General features: G+C 43.2%; 1 non-coding gene across 1 annotated transcript; it reads right to left on the minus strand.

Annotated features, from left to right (window-relative positions):
• Nucleotides 1-6,998: 6,998 nt before the first annotated feature.
• TRNAG-ACC (transfer RNA glycine (anticodon ACC)) lies at nt 6,999-7,078 on the minus strand. Its single transcript has one exon. It is a non-coding gene; the product is annotated as a tRNA-Gly (tRNA).
• Between the last annotated feature and the right edge of the window lie 929 nt (nt 7,079-8,007).

Raw genomic sequence — 8,007 nt, forward strand, 5'->3', positions numbered from 1 at the left:
TGATCCATGTGGTGAACTGGCCCACATACACTGCTGATGCGCGCAAGGAGCACCATGCAGGGGTGGTCCCCATGTGAGGGAGCCCCACACGCAAGGAGTGTACCCCCGCAAAAAAGTGCAGTGTGCCCAGGAGTGGTGCTGCACACATGGAGAGCTGAAGCAGCAAGTTGATGCAACAAAAAGAGAGACACAGATTCCCAGTGCCACTGACACAAAAATGCAAGCAGACACAGACGAACACACTGCAAATGGACACAGAGAGCAGACAACAGGGAAGGGGGGGAAGGGGAGAGAAATGTAAAAATTAATTAATTAAATAAAATTTTAAAAAAGTGGGGGAAGTGGATTTGGCCCAATGGATAGGTCATCCACCTACCACATGGGAGGTCCAAGGTTCAAACCCAGGGCCTCCTGACCCATTTGATGAGCTGCCAGTGCTGCTGCATGCAAGGAGTGCTGTGCCATGCAGGGGTTTCCTCGCGTAGGGGAGCCCCACGTGCAAGGAGTATGCCCCATAAGGAGAGCTGCCCAGTGTGAAAAAAAAAAAAGAAAGTGGTATTGAAGAATTTCTTACTGGGGAAAGTTTTAGTTAAGTATGAAGTCAACATTTACTGATTTAACAAACAAAGCCTTTTCTGAGATCATGGTTCTTTAATCAAAAATGGAATTGGGAAGAGACTCTAAAGGGTTCCATAAAAACATAGGCAAAGGACTCAAGTAGACATTTCTCAAAAAGAGATGTACAAATGACCAATAAGCACATGAAGAGATGCTCAATATCATGCATCACTGAGGAAATATAAATCAAAAGCACATGAAGTTCACACTCACAAGAATGGCTATTATTTTAAAAAACAAACAAACAACAACAAAAACAGAAAATAGCAGGTACTGGCAGGGATTCAAAGAAATGGGAACCTTAGGGTGTTGTTGGTGGGAATGTAGAGTGGGGCAGCAGCTGGGGCAAACAGTTTGGCAGTTCCTCAGAGAACTGCCATGTGACCCAGCAATCCCACTTCTGACTATATGCCAAGGGGAACTGAAGGCCGGGACTCGAGGAGATATTTGCACACCAATGTTCATGGTGGCCTGATTCACAGTAGCTGAAAGGTGGAAGCTACTCACATGCCCATCAGCAGATGAACAGCTAAACAAAGTGTGGCATATACATGCAACAGACTATTATTCGGCCCTAAAAAAGGAATGGGGTTTGGATACATGTAGCTACACAGATGAACCTTGAAGACGTCTTCTTGAGTGAAGTAAGTCAGACACAAAAGAACAAATATTATGTGATTCCATTTTTATGAAATAACTGGGACATGCTCATTCATTGAGACAAAAAGTAGAGTACAAGTGGTAGAAGTAGAGAATGGGAAGTTAATGCATAATGGGTGCGGGGTTTCTCTCTTGGGGTGATGAAAAGGTTCTGGTAATGGATGATAGTGAGGGTAGTACAACATTATGAGTGTGATTAATCCCACATACTTGTATGCTTGGAAGTTGTTGAGATGGGAAAGTTCATGTTGAATATATAATATATTTCCAAAATTTTCTTTTTTAATTGAGAGATTAAAGAGCCAAAAACAACTAAAGGCAATACATAATCTCAGACTGGATCTAATGGAGGAGAAAATGCCCTAAATGAGGACATTATTGGGACATATGAAAAAACCTGGAGTATAGACTGTAAATTAATTTCTTGAACTTGATAATTGTTTTTAAGGTGATTACATGAGTGAATATCCTTGTCCTTGGGAAATGTACATGGAAGTATTAAGTGTTCAAGGAGCATAATATATACAACCTACTCTCAAATATTTAGAAAATAGAAACATAGATGATGGATGGATAGAAAGACAGACAGACAAGGGAGGGAGAGAGAAAGAGAAGAAAAACAAAGAAAAGAAAGATATGGCAAATGTGGCAAAATTCTCTGTACAGTGTTTGTATTATTTTTTCACCTGTCCTATAAATTTATATATTTCAAAATAGAAATAGAATTGCCCTGAAGCTACATCTTTCTGCTAAAATCTGTTTCATGCAATTTAGCAAACATATCTCATAAATGGTGTCAATTTAAGTTTTTATTAGTTTTCTGTGTATTTCATTTGTACAGCTTGTTTGGTTTTCAGCCATCAAGATTTGTCTACAGAAGGATCTTACATCCAATATTATATTTGCTTATATTTATGTAACATTATTAAAAAATAGCTTTAAGTCACAACTCTGAGGTCAACTTTTTTTTCTTTAAAAGGGTCTATTTAAATACCCAAGTTTGAGCAACACCACCTTGAATCAATTTCACCAGTATCAAAGCTGTGCTTTCAGTCAGGTGTTGGATGTGAATATGAATGAGAACCTTCGATCCTCCCAGAAGTATTTTATTTATTGAAAAGGGAGCTTATGAATACACAAGTCTATCACGTCAGGAAGTGTTAAAAAGTTAAGTGAAATAATCCTCGTCAAGTGGTCATGGAAACAAAGGCATGCTTCTAGGAAGAGTCTCTTTAGGCAGAATTGACCTTGACAAAGGTCTGGTCTGACCTCTTCAAATGCTGTGGTTCCCAAACAATGCGCACAGAACCAGTTGGAGAGCTTGTTTAATATGCAGATTTCCAAACCTCTCTCCCAAAGGTTTAAAGTGGGCCCCAAGAACCTGCATTTGTAACAGACATCTCAGATTACCCCGATGCTAAAGACGTGTGGGCTTTATCTGAGGGAACATGCCCTAAGGGTTCATGATTTCCAAGGCTTCATGCTTTTCTTCATTATCATTCTGCTACTCTACTATCTTTCTAGCAGGTCCTACATGCCACCTTGGTATTTTATTAATTGCTATTTAAGTGATTATGTCCTAATCTGCACTTATTTGCAGAACACTCTAGAATGTAGCAGTGGCTTGGCCATTTTGTTTTTAACTAACTAGAAGTAACTGCCCTGCCCTGAGGTTTAAAAATTCAACTACTGAATAAGGCAAGTTTCAACTGAAAGGTGAAATTTGACCCACATTCATTCTCTATCAATCTGTTATTTTTTTAAAAAGCCCTAAACAATATAAACAATCTCAAGTCTTACTTTTTAGTGATTTTCCCAAATCTCCACTGAAGGTTCAAACATACCATGAAAAAGCCCTTGCTTCATTGCCTACAAAATAGATGAACATTGTCATGTTAGAAATAAAATGATTAGTCCAGCACATGCTTAGTAGTTAATACATTATCTGTATGAATGAATACAAGACTCAATGCAAAGACCCTAAAACCAGTGTCTTTAAATAAGACTTTAAATTACCGAGTCACCTAAAATTCAGGCCAGTTCCCAAGCTAACTCTGCTGTGGAAATCAGTCTTAACTGTGACTTTTCATTGATGTGTTTGTACAAATCATCTTCCACCTGTCCCCACAACCCACTGCCCATAAAATCATACATTTGTTAGAAGCAAAGTCTTTTTCTTGGAAGGAAAAGCCTCACACTGGAAAATTACAGGATCGTGGCTCACCTGGTAACAAAGAGCTCCAGGGCAGTGAATTCCAGTCCCAGCTTGGCTCTGGTGATGTGATTTTGGAGGGGACGTGGGTTCACTGACCGGGCGCCTTACCCATGAACCTGGAGTAACAAAACACTCTGCTTTACAAAGGAACCATGAAGTGTAGCCCATAAAATGATGGCAGCATTCGCCCAAAAGGAGAATAAGAAATAATAACTGCATTGTTATTGTCAATAACTGCATTATTAAGGTGGCCACACGTGCCACTTTATTTTTTTTAAGTTTTTTTGTCTTTATTTTTTTAATGTTACATTCAAAAAATGTGAGGTCCCCATATGTCCCCCACCCCCATCACCCCACTCCTCCCCCTATAACAACAACCTCCTCCATCATCATGAGAGATTCACTGCATTTGGTGAATACATCTCTGAGCACCGCTGCACCTCATGGTCAGTGGTCCACATCATAGCCCACAGTCCACCCAATGGGCCATGGGAGGACATACAATGTCCAGTAACTGTCCCTGCAGCACCACCCAGGACAACTCCAACCCCCGAAAATGCCCTTACATCACATCTCTTCCTCCCACTCCCTACCCCCAGCAGCCACCATGGCCACTTTCTCCACACCAATGTCACATTTTCTTTGATTACTCATCACAATAGTTCATGAATAGAATATCAGTAAGTCCACTCTAATCCATATTCTATTCCTCCATCCTGTGGACCTTAGAATGGTTGTGTGCACTCCACATCTATATCAAGAGGGGGCTTAGATTCCACATGGATGCTGGATGCAATTCTCCTGCTTTCAGTTGTAGGCACTCTTGGCTCCCTGGTGTGGTGGTTGACCTTCTTCACCTCCATGTTAGCTGAGTGGGATAAGTCCAATAAACCAGAGTGTAGGGGTTGCAAGTCTGTTGAGGCTCAGGGCCTGGCTATCACATGGTCAGTCCAGAGATTCAGGTCCCCTGGGTATACATTAAACCCCAGCACCAACTACAGTTCCGGTGAAAGTAACAGGAGAGACTTGTGGACAAAGATCACATCTGAGTCCAGCTCCATCACACAGAAACACAAACTCCAAAGTAGGGCCAACTGACATGGCACTGAACTCCATCTGCCATGGCCATAGAACCTGTGGGTCTCTGTAACCCTCAGAAGAACCAATACCCGGGGTTGTATCTACTTTATCAGTCTCTGGGACTCTGCTCATGTGTGCATAAGGGCAACCCCTCTGATAACCTCCTGGCTCTTTTTGGAGACTCACAGCCATATAGACTCATTATGTGCCACTTTAACTGTTAAAAGCTAGCTTGTTGGTTTATGTTTGATTTCAGTATGCCCTATTCAGACCACTGCAGCCTCCCTCATCTTTCTTGATGCCCTCGCTTCAGTCTCTGTTGGGGAACCCGCTGGCCAGGCTTTCTGACGAGCGTCGCTCCTGCCTTGTCATGGTCTCCAGAACACTCTGTCCTCCTAGGAGCCTCCCCGCTGCGCCCCTCTCACTGCTTCCTCTCCACGCCCATGCTCACCGCCATGCGGCCTGGGCTTCCTCTGGACCAGCCTGCCAGGCAGCCGCTCTCAGGGGTGTAGCCCCGGGGGTGCCCGCGCCGGCTAGAGCACACGTCCCTCCTGGGCTCACACCCATCTGTCCCACCTGCAGCCCCCACGCACTGTAATAATACCCCCTTGTGTGTCACGCCTATGTCACGGTCCTGTCACCTCCTCCGTTCTAGCAGATTCCCAGTGCTCTGGCCACGATGCCGTTTGATGTATCCCCACCCACCCCCCAATGGTCATAGTAAGTTGAACCTGTCAGGTTTCGATGGTTTGGTTTGGAAATTTGGGGTTGGGGACAGACGAGATGAGAAGAGAAAAGATGCAGCTTCAGTAATTCTAGAGCACTTCGAGTCCTGGTTTTACCTCTACCCTCAAGTACCCCATTTCAGACGAACTCCACAAGGCCTTTCCTAGCTAGATGGGTTCCCTCTTTCCTTAATCAATAAGCATTTCACAATCCCACAAACACCACTACCCGAAAACATTCATTTTAGCTTAATATTTGACCTCATGACACCACGGTTTATATTCGAAAAGGCATCTGACTTTATTTTCATACATGGAAACAGTAACATCCCACTAATGTGGCATTATAAGGAAGGGATTCATTCCATGTAATCAAATATTTCGGTTATCTGCAAATTATCTCCTTAAAGATCAGACCTTTGAAAAATTTAGCCAATTTTGTTGAAACTGTTAGTTTTGAAAAAATAATAATAAAATTAAACACTTCAGTACTTACATAACTGAGAATCAATGGATTTCTTTCTAAAATATATATAGGTGCCTCCTTACACAATAGAAATCAAACATAATTTAGCTTTTTTCATTATATCTCCAGAGCATCATTGAGAGCATCCATTATAGAATGTTGGAATAGTCAATTCTAATTTTTCTCCTTTTAATTCTTGTCTCTCAACCATAGACTGCCAGTTGACACCTCTTGTTATTTTCCCTGCTAACTCCTTCTCTTCTACTCTATTATAGGCAGGGAACCAGACAACCAACCACATGTGAGCCTTAGAATCACGCATTAATTCATTTAACAAATATCTCTTTTGCGCCACCGCCTGTGGAGCCCCATTCTTGGTGCCAAGGATATAGGGCTGAGCAACTTCGTGGCACTTATGCTCTGGTATGTAGTACACAAGAGCATATATACCTTGGCAGTGTACCTAATAAAGTGCATAGTTTTAGGATGTTGGTTTTCAAAAAATAATTGATTTACTCAGAATATCTGCAGCCTAACCTATTTGGATTAAGAATATATCTGAAGGTTAAAAATCTTAATTCTAAAAGAGCACAACAATTAACATTTAAAACTGAGCCATCCCCACCAATTTCTGGGTGTGTTTGTGTACTTTTCAGAATTTTACCTTAAACTAGTGTGCAGAGATTAGAAGGGAGCCCCTGAAACAGGAAGGGAAACTGGAAAAAGTTTTTCCCTACTGGCTCTGGAAAGGAGAAACACGCAGCAAGACCTGCGCGTCCAAACTTTTCCTCTCTGGTCTGAGAACTACAGGTGAGGGTGATATTTGATAGAGCCAGAGGAAACACAGAAGAAAAGGGGTTTCTGCCCCATTTCCTTTTTTTTTTTAAGATTTATTTATTTCTCTCCCCCGCCCCTCCCCCCACTTTTTTTTTTTTTTAAGATTTATTTATTTATTTAATTCCCCTCTCCCCGTTGTCTGTTCCCTGTGTCCATTTGGTCTTGTTTCTTGTCCGCTTCTGTTGTCGTCAGCGGCAAGGGAAGTGTGGGCGGCACCATTCCTGGGCAGGCTGCACTTTCTTTCGCGCTGGGCCGCTCTCCTTAAGGGCGCACTCCTTGCGCGTGGGGCTCCCCTACGCGGGGGACACCCCTGCATAGCACAGCACTCCTTGCGCTCATCAGCACAGCACTCCTTGCATGCATCAGCACTGCGCATGGGCCAGCTCCACACGGGTCAAGGAGGCCCGGGGTTTGAACCCGGGACCTCCCATGTGGTAGACGGATGCCCTAACCACTGGGCCAAGTCCATTTCCCTCCCCCCACTGTTGTCTGCTCTCCGTTTCCATTCACTGTGTGTTCTCTCTGTCCACTTGTATTCTCATCAGGTGGCACTGGGGATCTCTGTCTCTTCTTGTTGTGTCATCCTGCTGTGTCAGCTCTCCATTTATGTGGCACTACTCCTGGGTGGGCTGCAGTTTCGCATGGGGCAGCTCTCCTTGCGCAGGGCAGCTCTCCTTACACAGAGCCACTCTTTGCATGGGGAGGGGGGTACCTTTACATGGGGGCATCCCTGCATGGGCTGGCACTCCTTGCATGTGGCAGCGCTGCACATGGGCCAGCTCACCACACGAGCCAGGAGGCCCTGGGTATCGAACCCTTGGACCTCCTGTATGGTAGGCGGATGCTGTATCTGTTGAGCCACATCCGTTTCCTTCTGCCCCATTTCTTTAGGAGAGTAAATTCCAAAGTGATGCACAGGCTGTAAGATCCATTTCCTCATTAGCTATCTACAACAGTATATAGTCCACCCACATTTTAGCCAGCATAGATCTTGGAAATTTCCCACACTGTTTTTCTGGTGTTTTCTCCAAAGGCTCATTAAACCACCTGCCAAATTACATTCTTTTTTATAATTCAAAGTTCAATGCATTTTGTATTCAATCTTGGAATTCATGATTCAGGAATTTCCTGTGTGTGCCTCCTGCCTTCACCCCACTCCCACCTCTGTCCACAGGCAAATGACCAAGGTTCAGTACAAAGGATCCTTTCACTGAAAACCACAATTGTATGTTAACTTTTTAGGAGCTGAATGTGTTAACTGTGCTGACTAAAATAGAAACATTTTTCAGAAAAGTGATTAATTCTCATACAGGGCTCATTTCAAACCCGTGTGTTAGGAAACTAATCAACCCAGGATGTAGGAAGTCATTTTGGTTTCTTTATTAATTTGGCTCCCTCTTGAGGTT

This window comes from Dasypus novemcinctus, chromosome 5 (assembly GCF_030445035.2).
Source record: "Dasypus novemcinctus isolate mDasNov1 chromosome 5, mDasNov1.1.hap2, whole genome shotgun sequence".
NCBI lineage: Eukaryota > Metazoa > Chordata > Mammalia > Cingulata > Dasypodidae > Dasypus > Dasypus novemcinctus.